Source organism: Brachycentrus maculatus, unplaced genomic scaffold (genome assembly GCF_059751285.1).
Source record: "Brachycentrus maculatus isolate JH-2025_06_01 unplaced genomic scaffold, ASM5975128v1 h1tg000055l, whole genome shotgun sequence".
Taxonomy (NCBI): domain Eukaryota; kingdom Metazoa; phylum Arthropoda; class Insecta; order Trichoptera; family Brachycentridae; genus Brachycentrus; species Brachycentrus maculatus.
Genome location: NW_028280809.1, coordinates 5,961,188 through 5,987,637, shown reverse-complemented (window position 1 = coordinate 5,987,637; position 26,450 = coordinate 5,961,188). Strand labels below are relative to the sequence as shown.

Genomic DNA, 26,450 nt, shown 5'->3' with positions numbered 1-26,450 from the left:
TGTTCACAACACCGTTTAGGACCCGCACTGCTATATTGAACGACGTAATGAGATAATTGATGCACTTTCATCAGTTAACAGCTAACCTTTGTAAAATTATAACTTAACTATTTCAAGTTGAAGATGAAGAAAATATGGAAGTCTGGGCATTTACGGGGCTGACGACCGTCATAGGCTGGTTTAGGTGATCACTTTACACACGTGTAACATTCACCAATTCTACCCATTATTGACAACCACACTACTCAAATTCTTGGAAGTTCTATATATATGAACCAATCAGACTTCCATATTTTTCTTCGTCTTTGATGAGATGTCAAAAATAATATGAAAATAACTCCTGTAATTGGAGATAATCCAGATTTTGTAAACAAGCATTTGGACACACTCAAAATGTTGTAATTTCAAGTAAACACCAATCACAATATTTATAGATGAGTAAAAAATAGTACACCTGAGATGTAAATGTCCGGCGAAAATAAAATAATGATGGAGCATGGTTCTCTCAGCAGCAGTGATTTTTTTACTCCAACATTTATTCTTCATTACCCTGGACTGGTACCTAAAGCGGAGGGCTGATCACCTTTCCTTCATGGGTTAGCGATCAAGACAACACTGGGATTATTTGATGCAGTGCCCTTTGCACCATTAAGTTATGATATTACAAAAAACATATATGTTAACACACACATCTCCGGGGTAAGAACGGATCAATTCAATGTCAGTTTTTTCGTATGAAAAAAAAGTTTCTTTATTCATCGGAAATCAATTAATGACGCCATAGAGTTTCCATTCAATTTTATATTTAACGATGTTTTAAAGTGAATTTAAGAGGTACTCGCAAGATATTATACTGTATGAGCTATAGTTAGTTTAACTTCGTGCATGGTGTACCGTGTGGTTTAGAACGAACGGAATAAGCTGCCTAGACTCTCATATTGTGCGGTAGTGAAATTTATGTGGTGTATGATGCCTTTACTGCATGCAGCGATAATATGCACACTTTATTGCGAGCAGCTTACCTGCATCTAAGATTGCAAAAGTATCTACCTGCTGCTATACTGCATTCATCACTAAATTGTCATTTATAGGGTCTAATGAACAAGTTCTGAACGTCTAAATATCCAGTTTGATGATTTCATAATTTCATAAATTAGAAATTGTATCGACAAAAAACAACCCTTAATAAATATCTTTATACTTTATTATTGTGAAATTCTCAACAATTACGTGAATAAGTACATCATAAAGAGATGAATCTGTGAATCACATTATTTATTGATTTGGCTTTAACTTTGTGAATGATATGAAGATTTAATTATAACCATAAATATAAGACCACTTTTGAGTTCATCAATGTTTCGAGAAATACAGACGTTCTCATCAACAAAGAAGTTTTTTTAAATTGCATGTTTGCTTAGTTTTCTTTCAGTTATATGTACGTACAAACGTCAACAAAATACATACGGTACATATAAGTACATACATAGTAACAGATATATGTTATCATTTAAATATAATAAATTCACAGCTAAGCTACGTGAAAATGCAAACTGAGAGTTTCTTTTTTCACCTGTTGATGAGAACACTAACACAAGTTCTCGAAACTAGTGGTTTTTGCATTAATGAACCCAAAAATGGACTTATACAAGTGATTTAAAAAAAAAGTTTAAATAAGATTTGAATCAGTAAACCAGAAAACGGATCTCACCCAAATAAGGATCCGGATACTTATATGCGTATATGAACGGATCATTGAGATCTGGAGGTTCACGGGCTACCTTCGCTTATTGAACACTACTAAATAGAAACAAATTTACGACATTTTGAGTGTGTCCAAATACTTGATTATCTCCAATTACAGGAGTTATTTTCATATTATTTTTTGACGTCTCATCAAGGATGAAGAAAAATATCTTATCTAAATTATGAGCTTAAATAATTAAAATGAAAATGATATTTTCTGGCGTTTCTCATGTGTGTGATGAAAATCCAGGATTCGGACCTCACATACTATTGTTATTTACAAAATGCTCGGTCGGGTTGTGGTCCCGTGGTTAGTGTCGCAGACTCTCATGTCAGAGTTTCTCGGTTCGAATCCACTCTACCACAATTCGATACCTTTTTCTAATAATGAGCCGCTTAGGCTCACAGAAATAGTATGAAATTGAAATATTTGTGTAAATAATAAAAACACAAATATTTCTCTTTTTATCAATAAAAAAATAAAAGCTTCATATTTTTTGTTGATATCTCATCAAAGATGAAGAGGAATATGGAAGTCTGGACATTTACGGGGCTGACGACCTTAAATTATAAATATTAAATTACTCCTATAATTGGAGATAATCCAGATTTGTGAACAAGTATTTGGACACAGTCAAAATGTTGTTAATAATAAAAGCTATCTTCACTAAAGAAAGAACGGTAAAACAAATTTATGAGGCGAACGTTAGTGGGAAAAGAAGCAGAGGAAGACCGAAAAAAACATGGCACGATCAGGTATGCCAAATACTTGAAAGTGGTCAGTTTAGGAGTCGTAACAATCGGCGGGTATGTATGAGGAAATTCATGAACGTGGAAGAGGCGAAGAATGTTTGCAAGGACAGAGTGGTGTGGCGCTCTATTCTCTCTGCCTACCCCTGCGAGGAAGCGGCGTGATGGTTAGTTAGTTAGTTAGTTATCTTCACTTTAGTTTATATCACATAATTCAATGTTAGATTGTACATGAATAACTGATTCATAATTTACTGCATTAATTGAGATCCATAGTTCATGCAAATTGAAAATCTGTATCGAGTTGGAGAAACTATATTCATGAACATGTTCCGAAGTTGTCGGTGAATTAGATTGATGAATGGATGCACCCCTGAAGACTGTTACCGATATTATTATCTTCCTTGGAGAAATCATTACGTACACCTAACTAGACGAGATATTCCGTAGCTCATGATACACCCCTGGGGAAAATATTATTCATTTTCTCTATAACCAGAACTGACGAACAACTGAGAAATTAATAATATCAATATTGTAACGTTGAATATCTGACAGAAAATCATTTTCATCGATTTCATTAATTAATAATCTGATTTTACGATCGTCATCATCGTTTCATTTAAACATAAAAAAACAATAATTCTTTGATGTTGTTTTTTCAAGTGCATAAATCTTCTAAGAGTACTCACTTGAAAGTTGTTTAAACATATCGTAGTCATACAGGAGAAAGTGACCAAGTGCATTGTTTTACAAAAACGTGATCATTGACTATTTGATATCTTACTATCTTAATATTGCCCTGAAAACTTTCCAAATGATTTTAAACTTGGAAGTATAATATATTGACTTGGTAAAAATGACTAACTGCATTGATGTTTATTTTCTTGCCAAGCAAAAGTGACTTAAATGGCCCACATTTTTCGTTTTGGTAGGTTGGTCACTTTCTCCTGTACGACTACGATATTTTAATGCTTTATTATTTATTGGAAGATATGTTTCACAAAACTGGAATGGCAGTGGGCAGGACATATAGCGAGATAAGACCCCACAAGATGGACCCCAAGAATTCTACGATGGAGACCTTGGGAGAGCAAAAGAGGTGTCGGAAGACCCCAAAAGAGATGGTCTGACGATATTGTCGCTGTGGGGGGTAAAAACTGGCTGCAAGCAGCAACCAACCGGAGTAAATAAAAAGAAGGGAAGCAACCTATATCCAGCAGTGGAGGTCAGAGGGCTCATAAAGAAGAAGAAGAAGAAGATTATTTATTTATTTGTCCTTAATTTCGTGGAGTGGCACGATGATTTAAAGATTAAAAAAGTAACAAATAACAAAATACCACTTTCAATTTTATTAATGTTTAATTTCGAAAACTGCAGATTTTTTGAACAGGTGAACAATTATATATTTTTTTTGTATTTTCACCTGATGTTGAACAACTGTAAATGCAACAAAATATAAACCCGCTAAGGTACTTATTTATTTTCTGTACATGAAGTTTAAATAAATAGGAAAACTTTAGCTCTCGAAACTAGACATGTTTACATTAAAAAACTCAAAAGTGGTCTCAAAGAAATATTTTATTTTTATAAATTAAAAAATTTTTTTTTTTTGGTACATCCCGCAAATCTCCTCATGAGAGCAGTATATACTCTACTTTTCAAAATATAACCTGAAAATATATTTATAAAACAAAACTGACATCTTTGGTTTAAAAATTTGGTTTTGGTATGATAGAAGACCGCGTTTAGAATATTAGTACCGATTTGTGTTCAAACTTTTGTTAATTTGCCTTACTGCAGAAGTTTATTATTTTCATTACACCGTTACGTTGTTCGCTGATCGTAGACACATGTATTTAATGAAAGCACATGTCTGCCTGATGCATCTGTGCAGTCATTTATTTCTCCCCAGGATAACATTTATTAATATGTGTAGGTAGGTTATATTATTATAATGTGCAGAATTGAATTATGCATACAGACTTCATTATATAATATAAATATAAAAGTCATCAATCCTTCTAAGAAGGCAATGATACAAGCACGTAAGAATTTCAATTTAATTAAGAGAACACCGAACAGTTTTATGTTTCATATTATTTTTTGACATCTCATCAAAGATGAAGAAGAATATGGAAATCTGGGCATTCATAGGCTGGTTCGATAATGGGTAGAATTGGTGAATGTTACACGTGTGTAAAGTGATCACTTAAACCAGCCTATGACGGTCAGCCACGCAAATGCCCAGACATCCATATTCTTCTTCATCTTTGATGAGATGTCAAAAATAATATGAAAATAACTTCTGTAATCGGAGATAATCCAGATTTTGTGAACAAGTATTTGGACATACTCAAAATGTTGTAAAGTTTTATGTTTAATTAAGGTGAAAAATCACAGTCTGTTTGTCAGCCACGATATTTAACAGATGTCATCGCTTTCTTTTCTCTCAGTGGAAATTCTGCTTTGAAGGGTTAAGTTTTATTTATTTGATCCCATCCGAAGTTAGGCGACCTAACGCTAATTAATTTGGATCGAGTAACTAAAATTTATTTTCTAACTGCGGCTGCGTTCTGTGGTGTATTCTACTCTAGAACTATTCTATTTAATTTAGATATCAAATATCAGTTTCAAACGTGAGTTTTAGTTTTCTAACTAGTTATATATCATTATAGTTCAGCGAGTTTCACGCTCTCGCTTTGTGTACACTCAGAATTAAATTCAACTCTTCTGTATACTTCAAATGAATTCTGTTTTCAACTATTCTTATTATATCATTTATAATTCTGTTTAATAAGAGCGTTTGTGGATTAGATATCACATTTGAAATATAATCAGAATACTAAAATTATTTATTATGTCAGACACTGGATTATTCACCCTCCGGATGAGATGTCATGATTCAAACGAAGCAAGCTAAAATATACTTCATCAATTTCTCAAATCATCTATACTTTCAAACTATTGACAATCATACCCACACGTGGAAGGTTCTGAGACCATTGCATATAAACTATGCCTAAGAGAAAAAAATCTGGAAAAATAAAATCGCGAACAATGAAAGCGAAGTAAGAACATTTAAGACATGTGTAAGACTGGTTGCCACATATCGCTCACTCCTTTCAAGAACGTCATAAATAAAAAAACTTGATTTTTCAGGAGATCGTTTTAAAAACTTAAAAATATAATACAATGTATTAAAAATAAATATCAAGCCACTTTTTGAACTTTTTACTGTACAACAGATCTTTTTAGGTAAAACCTGAAGTTTTCTTCTCCATTTGAAAAATATTTAGTATTTATTAAAAAATAATTAAACAATACCTTTTCTTTGAAATGCAAAAACAGCACTTTCAGCTCTGTAGCGGGTTAATAATAAGTTAAAAAATATGCCTCTTTTGCTGGGATATAGTACATTTTCAGGGCATTTCGAAAACATGCACAACTGAAAATTTATGATTTTAGATTTATGACGTTCTTGAAAGGAGTGAGCGATATGGGATAGAGACTAGAACCGATACAGTGAAAACCAAATCTCTTATAAGAACTTCAGAAATGAGGACATTGAGGTGCATAACCGGAAACACGTTAAGAGACCAAATAAGGAACACTGAAATTCTGAAAATGTGCTGAGGATATAGTCAAATGGGGAAGACAGAAGACGATTCTGGAATGCCATGTCAATATAATGCAAGAAAATAAACTAACTCTAATTGCCATTCAATACGGAAGAAGACCACCTGAAAGACCTCCAAAGCAATGGCGTTACAGCTGGTAGTCCACATCATAAGAGACGTATAACGGACCAAACAGATTCGAGGATATATAAGAAGGAATAAGAAGAAGACCTATGATAATAAAATATAATAAATTAAATTATATATTCTAACGGTTAAATTTATGTCTCAGTGCCAAAGAAACAGTGATCGCTTAGATGATTATGTTCTCCTGATGTCTAAGATACAATGACAAAATACTAGATGCATTGACATTAATCTTTATTTACGATTTACGATGCGACCGACGTATCACGGAATTCACACATCTAAAATTCAGGCAATGCTTTTTTATACATATCGCTCACTCCTTTCAAGAACGTCATAAATAAAAAACTTGATTTTTCAGGAGAACGTTTTTGAAGTTTAAAAATATAGTACAATGTATTAAAAATAAATATCAAGCCGCTAATTTAACTTTTTACTGTGCTACAGATATTTTCAGGTAAAACCTGAAGGTTTTTTCTCCATTTGAAAAATATTTAGTTTATTTAAAAAAAATAATTAAACAATACTTTTTCTTCAAAATGCTAAAACAATACTTTTTGCCCTGTAGCGGGTATATATTAAGTAAAAATATGCCACTTTTGCTGGGATATAGTATATTTCTTGGACATTCCGAAAACATGCACAACTGAAAATTGACGATTTATTTATGACGTTCTTGAAAGGAGTGAGCGATATCACAAAACAATGCACAAAATAGAAAGATATTGTCACAAAGTAACTGCCGAATCAACGACTGAAATTACTAAAAATCTATATAGATTTTCTATTTTCAAATTCCAGACGTATTCATAAAAACTGCATGAAAAAGCTGCTGCTGAAATAAACGCACATACATTATTTTGAAATGTTTTCTTACATTTTCGCTGACAACATAATTAAATGACATTGAAATATGGTGAATTTTCCACGCCTCTTAAAACAAGAATATGCTCTGTGTTTGCACATAAAAATAAACGCTTGCAAGTCTTCACGATGGAAATATTATGGATTTAAGATTTGAGAAAGAACTTTTAAGCCCACGCAATTTTCGATGTCATGTGCTCTTCTAGATTTATGAAGTAATAAAACACAAAATGAATGTCCTCGTGAGACTGTTTGCTTAAAAAGATTACTTTTTAAAAGGGACTTCATCTTTTAAGCGAATTAAAGCGTCTTCCCTTAACTTTCGATGTATATAACATTTTGGTATTAACTTTATCTTTTTTCACACTTTTTACGTAGCTTGTATTATATAAGTAGTCTTATAGTTAAAATGTCTGATTGTATCTGATAACTAATAATTTGCATAACTTTATATGCTGAATGAACATTTACATTATTTAAAAAAATAGCACTTGTATAATACTACTTTATGAGTTTTATTTTATTACGCACGACTAGTTTCGAAAACAACAGATGTTTTCATTTACAAGTGAAAAGTAAAACTAATGAGGAAATAATATTTGGGTATATAAAGTGGTTAAAAGGGTCAAAAATAGAGGGAAGTTTAGAAACAGGAATTTTTGTAAAAGAAAACATAATGTGTAATAAAATAAAACAAATGAAGTAGTATTATATAAGTGTTTATTAAAAAAAATATCAGCATATCATTCCACAAAGTTAATGCCAAATGAATAAATAATATAATATTTTTATTCATTATCAGAAACTTAATGTAATATCCTACGAATAAAAATGTATTATAGCTGTCATACTTAGACAAAACATCTTTAATTTCCTATACGAAAGAACGCCAACGTTCAATTTTGAAACAAGCTTTAAACTTCACAAATTCTCAACTGATGGCAGCATTAGGTAAAATTTCACATAAGTATATCAAAATTAATACTAAGATAAAAAAATCAAAGCAAAATGGATGTTTGAAGTATGGACAGGGTGGTGAAAGTTACAAATAAATGAAGTAATCACTTAAGCAAGACAAATGCCTGGTAAGATTAAGTGGCTGAGATTTCCTCATTTTTTTTGCAAAGAAAACGGTAGATGCCTCATCTTAGTTCAAACATTTATATATACTAAACAAATGTATCTATTTCAATTTCCGTACATGACGTAATAATATAAAAAAGGTTATAGAATAGTTTAAAAAGGAAGACGGCAAAAAGGACTAGGAACAACCAGATCAATCAGAACCTAAAATCTGTGGTATTAAACAAGTTTTTAATGTTTCCAAGTCATTCCACAAAGTTAATGCCGAATCAATAAATAATATGAATATAAAATAGCCTTAGAAATAAAAATAAAACTATATTATATATATATATATATATATATATATATATATATATATATATATATATATATATATATATATATATATATATATATATATATATATATATATATATATATATATATATATATATATATATATATATATATATATATATATATATATATATATATATATATATATATATATATATATATATATATATATATATATATATATATATATATATATATATATATATATATATATATATATTTACATATTCGTGGAGCGTATATTGGTCGTTAGAATATATTTTTTAGATTGCCCATTTGATCGCCTTGCAGCAAACTAAGAATAGTATGCGGACGTCCAGTATATAGGTTAGCCTACCAAGATAGATGTCACATTTGACATGTCATTCAGCGTCACGCTGTGGGTAGGCAGTGGGCGACGGCTCGGGGTATTACCGTCACTACTCACTACTTGCCACTAGCCACCGGCATGAGCAATGGACGCGGATTCTCTTCCTGTTTGCGAACATTATCCCAAGAAATGGTTGCGTAATTCATATTACATCTGATCGAAAGCAGGGTTGTTCAGAATACTGCGATCAAACTGCGATTATAATTTTTTTTCCAAAAATAACCTAAAATCTGCATACTATTGTCCTGACGAAGAGACGGGTACGTCTCGAAACAGGTAGACATAAAAATCTCGGTGAGTGGTTATATAACCACTACTATATATATACTTATAGTATATACTACTATTATTAACATTTTTATAAAAAAATAAATAACTAAAAAATCTGCGCTTAAACCTTGATAAGCGGTGGATATGTTGTCATAATTGTTGATTATATGGAGGCAAGTTTAATTCATAATTCATCACCTGAAAGGAAATGAAGGAGAATTGGTTCGAAGGAGTAAAATTGTGTCATTGGTTGACATGGCTTAAACATTTTCAAATTATACATATATGTACGTAGTTTATACATTTTTTAATTAACTTATACGTATTATTTGGGTTTATAAAATGTAAAAAAATATCTATTGTTTTGAGTTTACAGATTTAAAAAACGTTTAAAATTACATTGTTACTATACGACGCAGTGCCCTATGCGTGATTGAGTGTGGTCAAAGTTAAAAAAGAAGAAGTAGCAGCCGAGTAATGAAATGATTTTTATAGCAAGCAATGTCTTTAATTGATTTTTTAATTTAAATTTTACTTGGTGAATTCCGCTGTTTCTCAAAATCTATTTCAACACGTATTTTAATACATTCCGCATCATTTTAATTGTCACAAAATATTTGAAGAAATAGTTGTATTTACCAAGTAAAAATAATTAAAAAAAAAAATGTCTATCTACGCTCTTACAACTCTGATGGATAACAAGGATTATTAATTTAAATTGATCGTGTAGTTTTATTATATAAGCATAAAACACGTATAATTTGGGTTGCTCTTTGCTTACATATATTTGTACTGGAGGAAGTTATAAATAAATTCACCCAGACCACCATCTTTCTATCTGTCAAAATAATGTCGCTTTCGATAGCGCGTCTCGGGACATCTCCGCCTGCGATTCGACTTCTAATGTATTTCTAAAATAAATTTATACGTAGGTAGTGTTCGTCTGATTGGCCAATGAGATTTCTAGTCACAGATCGAGATGTCTAGCTTGAAAAGAATGATAGCCAATATACTCGGAAAAAAATGGTTTTTAATTTAGTTATAGCGTGGATAATTAGTGTTAGAAACTATTATATGTAAATATATATGGCACACTACATAAGTCAGTGATATTTTGTTTAAAACAACAATTAAGTATAATAAAACTGCAAATATATTGCTTTTCACACTTGTTACTAGTATGATGATGCCGGTAACGACAAAAACCTGTCACTGGTCTACTAAAATTAGTGGAAAAAGCAATAGAATTGTTCTTTTATTATGTATAATATAATATAATAAAATGCTGCTCTACCAAAAAAAAAGTATGAAAAACATAAAACTACAAAATTTGATGGAATAAAATAAAAATAATAAAAATAAATAAATTGAATACTAAAGAATAAAATAACAACTATGTAATTTTTCCACATGAGTTTTATTTGACCAGCAACCGGGTTTCGTCCTAACCGACATTATCAAACCAGTCTGATGTATCGGTTATGACGTAACCCGGTTGCTGGTTAAATAAAATTCATGTGGAAAAATGACATACTTGTTTTTTTTCTATAATATGCAGTTCCACCAAAAATGTCAGTACAAAACTTAACTTTAATAAATTGAATACTGCTGAAACTTATCTCAGTTAATGATTATGAAATAAATAAAACTTCAGAGATGCAGAGATGCATTATTATTCAACTTCATTATAAACCTTGAGGTCAGCCGTGCAAGTTTCGTATGGTATAAATATTTTATAAAAAAAATAAGATATGTTATTACAGTATGAAATTTGTTGAATCACAATGACGCATTTTAAGTATTTATTTGTTTTACATATGTGTTTTTTGTACAATAATTGACATTAAAGTGAGGAACTCTTTTAAACTAAATTAACAAATAAAAATTAAAATATTAAAATAATATAACTAAAATGAATCTGCAGTAATAAAGTTCCCTATAAATTTCCACTGCTTGAACAAGTCCACTGGATACAGAAATAGATTCGTGTAGTAGACTTTATTTTCGATTTCAACTGGTGTAGCCTGTTGCTTATCACATTTTAAAACCATGAATGAATTTTAAAGTGAGTAATTCCGAGAAAATGTCCCTAAGGCTACTAACCACATCATAATACATACGTACAATATGCCTACGTACAATATTCTGATTTGTATCCTATTGAAAAAGTTAAATGTATCGGGTTATCTTAATAATCGGGCTTCGACTGCTGTAAATTTTGTTGATACGTCATTTTCTTTATTTAAAGTAACATTTGTTTACTTTTTTTTTTTTTTATTAAGCCTCCACTTGTTATTATACTTATTTTTAAGAGTTCTCATATAAACACATATTTTACAGTTAAGATAATAGATATTTGAAAAATCTACGTGAAAATCTAAAATACACTTTAAAAAGATTATAACTTAAAAATTAACCTTGTAAAAAATTACTTGTTGATTTTTGAAAAAGGTTTTTTTTTATTCTAAAAATGAAAAATTTCAAAAAAAAAATCACAAATATAATTAGAATATATATTTTAAAAAATCATTTAAACATCTGTTTTAATACGAAAATAGGAATTAAATATATAAGTGCCTGATGAATTTAGTTTTATTCTGTTTGCTGGAAAGTTTTAGCGATTTGTCTTTTCTTGAATGCTCCCCTGAGGAGTCCAAAACAGAGTGGTCCAGTGTGCCGGGCAAGCGAGCGAGACGTCGAGACGCAGGCTGCGTGCTTCGTTATACGCGCCGCGACGCCGGAACTCGGCACCTACCGGAAACCAAACTGAAAATTGCATAAACTTCAGCCAATCCTGAAAATCTTTCAAAACGTGCATTTTTTGAAAAGTGATTAATTTTTTTCTCCTGAAAAACTTCCGCGGCGCGCCGAACTTCGTCTTTTTATCATAAAAATTACGAAATATGATGAATTCGTACGTTTAAAGTTCGCTTTATTCGGATATAAAGCGGTTGCTTTGAAGTACTGTGCTGAATTTTACCAACTGATTTATTTAGTTGAAAAGTTATCAAGTTGTGTAGGTTCTTGGCGGTAAATTTGAATTAAGGGACCATATTTTTCGCTTAGGTAAGTTGCTTTGTGTTTTACATATTTGGAGTAAATTTACTGTTTGTAACTCAAAAATTATTATAGTCAACCCATTCATTTTGATTATTTTATTTCTTTTCGAAAAATAATTTATTCTATAAAAACTTAAATTTCTTCCGATTCAGTGGCTTGTTGTAGTCAGTAATAGGGATCAAAATACAAAATAAACATTTTAAAGACTAATTTTTGCTAATCAATCTGTTAAACACTTAAAATAAAATAATTTAATAAATACGAGTATAACGACCACAAATTCAACACATTGCTGATATGTTTCGGAACACTGCTTTTTGAAACCAGTAATACAATTATTTTATATGAAGAGTAAATGGTGGTCCCGGGTTCGATTCCCAGGGGGGGTCAAATAAATGTAAGTGATTTTTTCACTCTTATATTTATTCAATATTACCTTGGACTAATACCGGAAGCGGAGGGCTGATCACCTTTCCTTCATGTGTTAACGATCAAGATAACACTGCGTTTATATGATGCAGAGCCCAATGCACCATTGGGGTGCGGATAAGGGTTTGAATGAAATGGTGTATTATTTTAAAACGTTCAATTGCTTTGCATGAACTTATATTCTCGTACATAAATGAGCTTTTTTTTCAAAATTATAGTACCTTCAAATATCTAAGTTTATTTTAATTCAAGACAAACCCCTTGCTTATTTTTTGTTTTTCATCCTACGTGTAACTTCGTCACTACTATATCTCTTAATTTTAGTCATTCTGATCATTCTAAAAGGTTCCTTAGCCATACTCGATTTATATGCGTTGGTTGGAAAATATAGGGATAAAGGATGTTAGACTTTGAACATAATATATATTTTTGTAAACTACAAAATCAAATAATGTTAAAATAAGATAAACCATGAAAATAGCGGGGTGGTTCGTATGAAGGTTATATTTGGTGATTTTTAATTTTTTACGTATGTCTAAATAAAACATTTGGTAAAAGTTCTTATAAGTTAAAAGCATGTAGTTTAATAGTGTGTATATAAATTACACCTTTTTTTATTTTAAAAAATTATATCAATTACTTCTTTTAGATTGTAAATTAGTGATTCGATGCGGTGATTGATTCACATATCAATTATCTTATCGATTTATCGCATAATGGACTGCAGGATGATGTCATTGACAAATTTGTAATGAAAAATCAGATGAATGACTGCATTTTTGAAGAAAATCATATTTATCGATGATAGTCTACTCTACTCTCACTTTTATATTCTTACTATGTTTATTATTTTTTATTTGGTTCTGTTTTTATTTTACAATTATTTTTGTTTACAATTAGTTTCATACCATAATATAGATATATCCATTTCTAAAAAAAAAAAAAAAATAAGGTTTAAAATTATATCTTTCGTCCATAAACAATGATTATTGTATAGGTCTAGTCTGAAATTGAACAAGAAATTCCATACACACTAGTGTATGGCATGTTGTTGTATGCCATTATGTTATTAATATGCCAGTTTGTAAAGTTTGTTTAACAGATTGTCTAGCTAACTCCCTCTCTAAACGCCAACTATACGCTCTCCTTCTCGTATAGCGGCAACTCTTTTCCAAATTATTTGCATTTATTCTACGCAAGATATAAATATTTAACATTTTCCACCCGATTGAAGATTGATTTTTTAATAATAAAAGTACTCCAAGAAAATTACCAGGTCGTATACGTTTTTCTATCTTTGAAATTTAAATGTAAATTTATTCACCAAAGCACAAGCTCTAGGATGGTATTAAAAATAGCAAAACAGATCTCATTGTTTCATAAATTAAATTAATTCTTGCATGAAACAGGTTCATTGGATCGTAAACTAAATAAAAACCAGATGATTTGCTAATGCAGTAAATTACGTCACTGAAGAACAAGACATGGGTTAGATTTCCCATTTAATCAATGAATGTTTTTTCAAATTTTAGGTTGAATAAAAATGTAGATATAATCAAAATTTGAGGCACTTACTTTTTTAAATTGAGATGTAAAAACAAAGTACTAATTTAAGTTTAAAAAATAGTAATATATATTAGTTTTCAACAATTGTTTATTGTGATTAACCCATTTTTTTCAGTGTTAAAAAATTAATACTTATGAAAATTGCTGAAAATATGGCATTGAGAATTTTACTAATTTTTGCTTTTCTGTAAATTCACAACATTTATAAGAAAAAAGTCATGAAGTATGATTTTTTGTTTGTATTTAAAATATTTTTTCTTATTCTGATTTATGATACAAAAAAAAAATAAAAATGATGCAATAAAAAATATAAAGAAATAATTATTATTACAAAATATATACTATTTTAAAAAAAAAATTGTTTATTGAGATGAAGGGCTTATTGTCATGACATCATGAATTGTAAAATTAATAAATAAAGGTTATCGTAGTATCAAAAAAAGTTTAAGACTCAAACAGAAAAAAAAACACTTTTTACAAATTAGAAACCATTCAAAGGGTTTGATTTCCATAAAAAAATGTTTGAACGTAATTCCAAATAAAAACGTATTAAATAATGTTCACATACCTCGACGTTTCCATTTGTCAAAAAATAAAAACATCTTCTTAAATAATCTAATTTTGTTCATGGGTTGTAAAACATATATTGAATGCAAAGCTGAGAATTATCGAAAACATTTAGAAAGGCGTATTGAGATGGTTTGGTTATGTGAATCGAATGAGTGAAGAAAGAACAATACAAAAAACTTATAATATTATTAGGCGACTATATAATATAATGTAATATGTTCGTTGGGTGAATACAGTCGGAAAAAGAGAGAGAAATACCCTTGGTATATTAAATTATTTCAAATTCTTAAAAGTGGCCAGATTCGAACTCGTGGCAGGTAAATGGTATATGAGGAGATGCATGAATGTGGAAGAGGTGAATATCGTTTGCAAAGACAGAATAGTATGACCCTAAATTCTCTCTGCCTTCCTCTACGGGGAAGCGGAGTGATGGTATGTAAGTAAATAAATTGTAAAACAAAGATAAAAAAATGTAAAAACATGGATGAATTATATTTTTTTTTATTAATGTTTTACATAGTAAATACCACTATATCTTAAAATCTATTGTGACACGTGTTTCGATGCATTCAGTATCATTTTCAAACACCGCATGAAAATGATGCGGAATGCATTGAAACACATGTCACAGTAGATTTTAATAAATTGTGGTATTTACTAAGTAAAACAATAATTAAAATCGGATAAATTTTTACCGCAAAGTGACTGCCGAAGCAATCAATGAATTATTGACAATAAAGATAAAATATGTATCGTAAACATGTATAGGAATTTTCCATATATTCACATAAAAAATATGCTTTAAGGAAGGTCTTTGAGAAAGTTTTGACAACCACTTTCGTACTATCCTACAGGGCTTCAATATTTTGAGAAAATTTAGCTTCTGTGTAATGTTGTGAACAAAAGGCTATTTTTAATTTAAGTTTTACTTGATAAATATCAATCTTTATCATATGCTATTTTCTTATAAAGAAAAAGTTGTATTTACCAGATAAACCTCAAATTAAAAATGGAAAGATATTACCACAAGTGACTGCTGAATAAATTGATGATAAAAAAGGAAAAATGATAAAAAAATGAAAAATGATAATGAAATTCAGACAAAAGATTTTTTTTTAAAGTTAATGAGCAAGAAAGAAAAGAAAGTAGGTTTTGCTAGTTTCTCAAGTAGAACTTGATTTTCGTTATTTGTATAAAGTTTTTAAAATAACACTTCCCCACCTAATAAATCTTATCAAATTAAGGTACAAGGAACTATAAATACTGTAGTTTAAACACAATTATTATAAAGACGGAAAATAATATATTTGGGCTAAGGCCAGACTCTTTGGTAGCTTGCTACTTTAGAGATTGTTAATTTCCTCCGCCCGACTTATTGTTTTACTTTCCGAACAATAGATAGTGTTCAGGTCTAAATAGACAGTTGAAAATGTAGGACATTTCACCGAAAAAATGGGTCGGTGAATTGTATTTCGGGCCTGTTACTCAGAATTTTAATTGGTGCAGTTTAACCAGTAGGTACCTACGCCTCGGGATGTAGTAAAGGGTATTTTTTTAGAGGTATACGAATCCAAATTACCCGCTCAAATTGATGGTGGCACACGCCGTGTGGCTTGTTGCGCCATCTTGTTGAAACCACAGCTCTGTCACATCAATGCCATTTAACTGAGGTACAAAAAAGTCCGCAGGATGCCTGAAAAATTGTATATGGAAAAATCCTGAGTTGAAGATCGCAGCAAAATCAAAATTTACAAAAGTTATGTACGACCCATCATGACGTATGGGATCGAAAGTATAGTGAACAAAAAACACGATTAGAGTGTCAGAAATATGACTCTATGAAGCATATCTGTCAAGAGTCTACGAGACAGAATAAGGAAAGCAAGGATAAGGGAAATATGCGAGATCGAAGATGTCGTTAGGTGGGGAAGGCAACGAACGAAGGAGGAACGAAGGAGACAATGGTATGCACATGTGAGGAGGATGGAACCATCCAAACTCGCCCACATTGCACTGTACGGCCAATCCAATGGTAGATGACTCCCGAGAAGACCGCCAAAGAGATGGATTGGCAGCTGGGAATCGATATCACAGGTGGCTAATCCCTCTTAAAAACAGGCCACAAGCCCTAAACCAAGCTGAAGAAGTTGTTATTAGTTTACCAAGTACGAATATCGCGTTAAGATCATGATGAATTTTCTAAAAACAATCGATGGTACGTTTTTCGAGCTTATACGAGTATATTGAAAAATTATACTTTTATTTCATTTTGAGACTCGTATTTCATAACTTAGTGGAATTCATGTATACGTGGGCTGTACAATTAATACGTTTGTAGATTGACGTCATACAACAAAATGTATTTTATTTAGTAGTCACAAGTCTGGGTCCCCTTCAAGTATTCAACTCCCCGACGCACACACACATCCCAACGGTGTTTCCACTTTTGGAAACAGTATGTTCTTCAGCTTCTTCATCATCTTTGCCTTAATCTCAATTTTTTTCAAAGGTCTTTTGAGTTCCGTTCTTCCCGTTTAAATACGAAATATGTGATTTTTTTTTGAACTCATACATATATCGTAGTCATACAGGAGAAAGTGACAAAGTGAATTTTTTTTACAAAAACGTGATCATTGACTGTTTGATATCTTACTAGCTTAATATTGCCCTGAAAAATCCAAAAGTGATTTGAAACTTGTAAGTATAATATATTGACTTATTAAATATGACTAACTGCATTGATGTTTATTTTCTTGCCAAGCAAAAGTGACTTAAATGGCCCTCCTGAACATTTGACGTTTTGTTAGTTGGTCGCTTTCCTCTGTACGACTACGATATCATTAATCAAATGACACTGTACATGTGAGTTCACTGAAGCCATCTATGGTAGGATTGGGATACATTTTATTGAGACCCTTTTATTTGGATGTATGCACGATCCTAACGGGATTATTTTGCAACATTTTGAGTGTGTCCAAATACCCGTTCACAAATCTGGATTATCTCCAATAATAGGAGTTATTTTTCATATTATTTTTTGATATCTCATCCAAGGTGAAGAAAAATACGAAAGTCTTGGTATTTACGGGGCTGACGACCATCATAGGCTGGTTCAAGTGATCGCTTTACACACGTGCAACATTCACCAATTCTACCCATTATTGACAATACAATGGATTATTTACAATATATCACAATATATATGGATTATATTACATACTAGGATACGTTTGAAAACGTGATTGTCAATTTTTAGCAGCTTATTATATGACCTATTATTTCGAGAAATAAAAATACTTTGTGTTCTGATCCACTCACATTTGAGTGTGAGTGGATCAGAACACAAAGTGAGTACAGAACACTAATGTGAGTGGATCAGAACACAAAGTATTTTTATTTCTCGAAATAATATATCAATATGATCCACAAAGTCAATGCTTTCAATATTCAAAACATATTATATGACCACTTGTTTTATACACAACATTTCCCAGATTTCTGAACCAATTTACACACACTCAAAATATTGTGAATTAAACTAATATTTGAAAGAATTATTTACAAAAACCAGAGAAGACCAAAATATGAATTTATTTTTCGTTCCTGTTTGTAAGGACGTTGGTGAGTATGTATTTTTGTAGTCGAAATCTATAAATACGATGATTTCAAGCCACATAAATTAATTCGTCTCGGCCTTGGTTAACGTAAAGCAAATGGCGTTCATATTTGTTTCTCTATGACTGGAATAGAATACAGTTCAAGGTATCCCGCATGGGATGCGCTAGCTCACATGTGCACCTGGGGTTTATGTAATCGGAAATCGGGACGGACATCTGGAATTATTGATTACCATAATAAATATTTCCGAATGTCTGTAATGTTTACAATTACACGTAAACTACACACACACACACACACGCACACACATATATAATAATAATAATAATAAACCCTTATCCGCACCCCAATGGTGCATAGGGCACTGCTTCATATGAACGCAGTGTTATCTTGATCGTTTACAGATGAAGGAAAGGTGATCAGCTCTCCGCTTCAGTTACCAGTCCAGGGTAATATTGAATAAATATTACATTGAAAAAAAAGGTATAAACACATATATAAGTATGTAAAAAGGCTTTAGATTCACCCATGTATTATTTCAATTAACATACAAAAATCCATTTGAATAATAATATTATAAATTTTTTTTAAAATCTTTGTTTATAAATATAGAATATAGAATAATTGTAATTATTATTATAGTACACTACTTAAGTTCGTTTAATTTGAAATCACTTCGTCGGAAAATTAAATAAGATTAAATAAAACTTTGTTGTGTTGTGATACAACTTAGAATTTTTCCTGGCTGGGCGATGTCGGTAACGACGGTCACCGTCAAATTAAATAAATGTGGAAAAAACTAAATATATTTTATTTTATCATTACCATATATATATATATGTATATATATATATATATATATATATATATATATATATATATATATATATATATATATATATATATATATATATATATATAAATATATATATTTCTTAACATCTAAGATCAAAGTAATTGTCTTTTTGATACAACGATTACAATGTGAGATGATAGTGTTCAAATGTAATTATTTAAAAAAAAACACCTAAAAATACATTTTATATTATGTATACAAAAAATTAATAAAACATTTGGTTTTCACTTTTTTTATTGAGCAAAAATATGTCATATAAAAATAACTGAAATAATAATATTTTTTTTGAATTGATGGACCCGAATATAATAAATAAATACGCACTCTCTCTGAGCTCGGTACTATTCGGGAAGATTGAAAAGGGTCAAAGCTTTTAAACCAGTCCTTAAGTACTAGCATCTTTGGAAAAAATAATCTTGACTTGCGTAGAAAATCATAATAAGTATAAGGGTTCTTTGCTTTACCAATTTTTCAACAAATACCTAAAATTCTCTGTATTTACGTTTTATTCTAGAATTTAGTGAGATATGATTAAAGTTTTATCGTACTTGTATGAAATGTCATACGTACAAATACGCTTTATTTAGGAATCTTCTTTTTAAAAGGGATTACCAACAAAGTTTCTATTTTATGTTTGATGGTAGATATGACATGACAAACACCCAAAAAAATCAAAAATATATGTTTTTGAATTGATATTCCAATGAAGGAATCGAGCCTGCAAATCCAATTTGTAGTCTAGCGTATTCTTCAAATAAACAACAAATTGTAATAGTAGATAGCGACTAGAATATATATGAAATCTGTACGAATTGTGTACGGTAGTTGATGAGTTTAAACCTTAAACTAACTTGACGATATTATATATTTAAATATTTTGGGAATATCGAAATATAATGGAAATATCAAAGTATGGGTTTAAAATTAACTGAATGTAAGAGTATTGCTAGTATATATACACTGTCGTGAAGACAGAGGAGTAAAGACGCCTTTTTTTAAAAACTACTGTTTTGTCCACCTTTTAAAATGAGGTTTTGAGAGGCTTTTGTGTAATTACAAAGCAAATATTCACTTTTTTTATTTTGTTATGATGTTAGAACTCTGGATTAAAGTATATTTTTTACCTTTTAATACAAAATTAACTGTCATACACACTATCTGTGCAAAACAGAAGAGAGAAATCGCCATTTTGAATTGTGTCTGTCCACCTTTTAAAATGAACTTTTGGAAGACTTAAGTGTAATTAAAATCCAAATATTTACTGCTTATTTTTTTCCAAAATGTTAGAGGTCTAAATCAAAGTAGGTATTTTACCTTTGATATAAAATTAACTGCCACATAATTCGAACACAGCTTATGAAAAGAGAAAAGAGAGGTCGTAATTTTAAATAGTTGTTCTCTACATAAATACTTAATTAAATGCGTACTTTTACTTAAGTATACGCCTTTTATACATTTTAATCGAATAAAGAAACCATACACACAAAATAAATAATACAATCAACAAAATAAAAACACATCATTCATAAGTGTAAAGAATAAACAATGAAAGTCCCCCTCCAAGCACAAGAGTTTATTTTCTAGTGAATTTATTGCAAAGAACAGCGTAACTAGTAACAATATAAACTTTATAAAATAAAACAACTTTGTTTTAACCACTTTTTTATTAGTACACTTTATCCAGTCGGTTTTGACAAGAACCTTGTCATCATCAGGGTTTATGTACTAAATTCTAAAACATTGAAATACTCATAGTTAATTACCCTTCTTTTAACAAAAACTTCCACGCACTCCATACAACATATGAAAATATGATTTAAAAAATTTGATTTAAAAAATATTATTTATAAATATGATTTAATAACTTCTAAATATTATAACTTTATCCAGTAGGATAAAGTGTACCAATAAAAAAGTGGTTAAAGCAAAGTTGTTTTATTTTATAAAGTTTATAAAATGTGCCACAAAGTATCTGCGAAAAACATTCAAGAAAGGTATTATGATATGTTGAAAGTAGAAATGTCTAGCAAATTAATAAAGTTATAATATTTTTTGTAACTTTATTATTATTTAAAAAAAAAAACTTTACAAATATATTTATTATTATATTATTTAAAGATCTTAGAACTCTAGATCTAAGTTTGTATTTTACCTTTTCGTACAAAATTAGCTGCGAATTCATCTGTTGTCTACTCGAAGTCCCCATTCCCTCTTAATGAAAACATGCCTCCAGTAATATGATATGAAACTTTGGCAATAAAGTGTCCGTATGACGGCGCCGGCGACACGTGACGCTCTTGCGCTTTGCATCTCCTCGGCTAAATATAGCGGCGCTGCTAATATTACTACCAGGGACACATACACTGGAGAGGAGTCGCGCCGGAGAGACATAAGAAAGAATTAAGAGTTAGCAAGCTCAGAAGAAGTTGGTATATGACGGTCGGTAGGACATTTTGCAAACAAGATAAAACCCTCATAACTATTCATATCGCTGGAAAAAACACTCTTTATCGTTGAAGATCCACCAAAGAAAGAAATATGATTTTTTTTAAATATATAGTTTGTATATTAAAAGCATGGTTACCTTTGTGGCAAGGTAATTTAACACTCTCCTTATCATTCATCGTTCACTTTGTGTACTACCACTTTAGTATTGTTTTTTTTTATATAGTGGAATTACACAATGTGAACTATGAATTATAACGAGAGTGTTAATAATATATTGTTCAATATTCAGATATCAAATATTTAATTGTGAATAATAATTACAATAATTTAAGATAACAAATGTCTTTAAAGTAAATCGTTAACCCTACTTCAAGCACATATTTTAACTTGGTATTATATATTTCCTTATTAAAAATAAATCAAAATAATAATAAAAAACAAACACACACACACATACACACACTAGCTAAAAATTCTTGTTGGATACATGCCAGATAAAAAATATACTGGAATGTATTTTTAAATGCAAAATGTTTTACCATAATAGTAAGGCAAACAGAAAAGTGATAAAAGCCATGAAAAGAAATAAACCTTAACTACACATTTTATAACATGTTTAAATTGAATTTATGCCTTCATTTCCATAAATACTCTATAAAACCATAAAAAGCTTAAATTAATGTTTTTACTTTCCCAGATAATACAATTTTGTACTTGTTTTATAAACATGATTAATATTAAACTCGTTTTTAAAACGTAAATAAAAAACTTATTAAGCTGAATTTTAGCTAAAATTTATTTCAAAAATAATTTTTAATGACTTTCAATAAACGCCTGAAAGACTATTTATTATATTTTTGAAAATTTAAAGTATTTACTTTGTGGATCATATTGATATATTATTTTGAGAAATAAAAAAACTTCGTTTTTTGATCCACTCACATTTTTATTAACAACCAACTAGTTTCGGCAACAACCTGTTTCCCTCGTCAGGGTTTAATTTATGACTTAACATATATATAAAAAAAAAACAGTGTACAAGTTATTGGTTTCGATAAGATAGGGGTGGGGGTAAAGGTGTTTTAAGTAGGGGTAAGAGCAAGGAATTATTTATTAACTGTAATTGAAACCCTATTTTCTTTGGTTTACTCTACTTTTCTTGCCTCAAATCCTTACCTGATACTAGTTCCTTCGCGTTCCTTGCTTTCATCAATTTACACGAAAATATCATGATTTTTATTTATTTACTGTGAATAAGGAAACAAATAATATCGACCACTTAGCATACAAAAAATAATAAGAATCTGGATTCGTTAATCATATTAAATTAATAAAATATCAAGATAAGGATATACTTAGTATAATATACTAAATATATCGTTTTAAATAAGAACATAATTTTTCGTATTTAGAAACAAATTATGTTTCTAAATACGAAAAATCTATCTTATTGTTTAGGCACTTGAGGGATTACACAAACGTAGTGTAGGATAAATGAACACTGAACGCAACACTATTTTAATTAAGTGAACACATTGGTGCTTTCAACAAAATTAATCAGGTAAGCATTTTTTATTCAACAAACCAGTAAATTAAACTTTTCTTGCTCGAATGAGAATGTAATGTGATTAATTTTTTACAGTGATGTCTCGCATAACACACTTTATTTGTTCCAGGAGCAAGTTCGTTATACGAAAAGTTCGTTAAATGAAACGTGTTTTTCCATAACGTCACATGTAAAAAAATCATTTCTGTAGCATAAAATATGTAATTGTAACATAAAAAGGATGGTAACGTTTTTTTTATTTATATCAGGATTAAGAAGAATCTACCGTAGCTAATAGAGTCGAAGGTTTTTATTGAATTATTTCTGGTTTTATTTCAACAGAAAACGCCCTTCTGCGTTTTCTTAATCCATAGTATAAAATACAATACGTTGATACAACATATGTTTGTTCAAGTTCATAAATGTGCATTTTTTTGGATGGGAATTATACTTATTATTTACCTGTATTGTTTATTATGTAAAAGATTTATAGATCATTGAGTGGATTTTTGTTTCTTGTAACTAAATAAAGATATTTTATTTAAAACTGTGTTGGGAACAGGAGAGATCATCTAGTGTGGCCCAATCACGAACTTCTCAGCATTTGCTTATTGCTGGGAGGAAGCCATGTAAAACTCCTCAGTAGAAGACGGACTGTTGTCTGTAATCAACAGATCTTCCGTTCCACTAGAAGAGGGTTCGGCATTTTCTGTCCTAGCTTGGTTTATGGTACCAATGTCCTTCATAGTGCATTGACTGCGTGCGACCTTGGAGCGTTCGATCATCAATATGAAATACGATACAGTCCTTTGTGTGAAGCAAAATTCGTTATGCGAGGCATCACTGTACTTTTTTTTAAATACAGACATAATACAAATAGTTCCTCTCAAGATAGAATGACAAACTCCAGTGTACTGAGATGAGATATTCAGCGAACACCAAACAAACATTAATTTAATCATTGCGTGTAGGCTTCTGTCATCCAGTAAGACGTTAAAAGTCAAATGGTATAATTAGCTTGTTTACTTCATACGAGTATTATTCTTTATGCGCATGCATTTTAAATTAAAATTGACCCAGTCAGAAACAACTTGATTCTTATTTTCATCTCTACCTGAATGTGGGAATAATGGATATGTGTGAGAATACATTTTTAAAATGAAATATATGTAATTTAAATCAATTTCCCTTGAATTTTTAAAAACACTTAGACCTAACCATATTTTAAATAATTGTAAATATTGACTAGATTGTCTACATAGTAATGTTTAAAAAAAAATAGAATAAACTAAAAAGTTTTTGTTTCAATACGATTTTCATTTAAACTTAAACATTTTTTTTAAATATTACAATTCTAATGAAAATTCGGATTTAAAATCTTTATGTTTAATTTAACTGCGATACCTTTCTTATTCTGAAATGATCTTTTTACAATAATTTAAAAAATTTTGCGACTTAAATATTTTATTTTGATACAAGCTTCTCTGTAAGCTTTAAGTGAGATTATTTAAACTTGTAAATTCTTGATGTTTGTTTAAAAACAAAACGAGTTTTCATCGTTTTCTAAACAATTTAATTTGAAGATCGCGTTTTTGTACTACACTTTTTTTAAATTGAGTGGCCAAGTTTTATTATATTCTTTCCATGTTGATAACTCAATAGAATTCAGTACAGTAATGAGTTGAGAAAAATCTTGGAATTTAAAATTTATTTATAATTCTAGGTTAATGCTTGTTAATTTTCATTGAAGTTCTAATTACATAGTGATTGATTTATACTAACATGTGAGTATAATACGTATATTATATTCGGACAAATGGAAAGGAAATTGGAAACTGAATGTTTATCATTAGATATTCCAGGAACCGTTCCAAATAGGTCAATGTAATTGAATTGTATTGTAGAGTATACAAACAAAAAACAGTAAAATGTCCTATTTCCGTATACATAATATATACATATTTATTAAACATTCTGAGTTGGTATTCTTTTATACACACACACATGCACACACACACGCACACACACACACACACACGCACACACATACACACACATACATAAGGATTACTTATACATAAAAAGTTGATATTTTTTTCACATGGAAGATATCTCTTTCTATGTGGGTTCTTAGGAATTTAGACAAAAAAAATACCCATTTAAAAATAAATTACCTACATATCAAATAATAAAATTGTAACACTCCATCTATAAGTGTAAAATAAATGTGCGCATCTAAACAAATTCAAATGAGTTGAAGGAATTTCGACAACTTATTTCACAGTCGTATAAAATACAAACCTTGACTTGAATCACTAACTTGTTTTCAGTTATCTAGATAATGTTATTTCCTAGTAACAAACCCGCCAATGTACACTTAAATTGTACAAGAAGTTTAATAATAAAGTGATAAATTATTAAATTGTTGATAATTCAATAAATAAAGTACCTAGTAACATTAAAAAAATTGCTGGAATGTCGAAAAGTTTTATATGTTATAAAACTTTAGTAATGTATCGCGAGTCGTGAGACAAGATTCACCTGCTTCGCTTTCATCTTCCCCTCCTATCCCTAACGACTCAAATAACACCGAAGCTCTAAAATACCGGATTAGTGCGATTAATCGTAATTCACTGAGCTTTTTTGCAAGCTTCAAGGTGGGCCAGCTATGTATTATATATATACAATAGTATAAAACAAAACGCGAACGTAATATTTCATTCAAACATATCTCTGAGGGTATCAATTTAATTGTGTGACGTAATCTGATATATCGCCCCCGTAATTACAGCAAAGGGTGAAAATTCTCCGGGAAACTGGTCTTATTTATCACATTCCTGGGCTGAGTTTCCAAGACGATTTTCCCATTAACGCTAATGGGTCAGCTTTGTAAGGCAGCCGAGATAAAATACGAGTCATATCCGAGTACATGCCGCTTATATTATACAACTATATCTACATACCGTAATCCCGTGTGTAAGAGACGACAACCCATTATTTATCTTTCGATGCAAGATCATTTTAAACTATTAAATATGGTTTCTTGAATGTTTTTCGCAGATACTTTGTGGCACATTTTATAAACTTTATAAAATAAAACAACTACGCCGCGCAATGCACAGTAAAAATAACATTTAGGAGTTTTCAAATCATATTTTTTAAATCGTA

At 30.1% G+C, this 26,450-nt stretch overlaps 1 protein-coding gene across 2 annotated transcripts in view; it reads left to right on the top strand.

Annotated features, from left to right (window-relative positions):
• The first annotated feature begins 11,887 nt into the window (after nucleotides 1-11,887).
• The window catches only part of LOC148311952 (uncharacterized), a 31,127-nt gene continuing 16,564 nt past the window's right edge, over nucleotides 11,888-26,450 (top strand). For both annotated transcript variants that reach the window (XM_088278250.1, XM_088278249.1), the window contains exon 1: nucleotides 11,888-12,255. The gene's annotated coding sequence lies outside the window, so the exon portion shown is untranslated. The remainder of the gene's footprint in view (nucleotides 12,256-26,450) is intronic.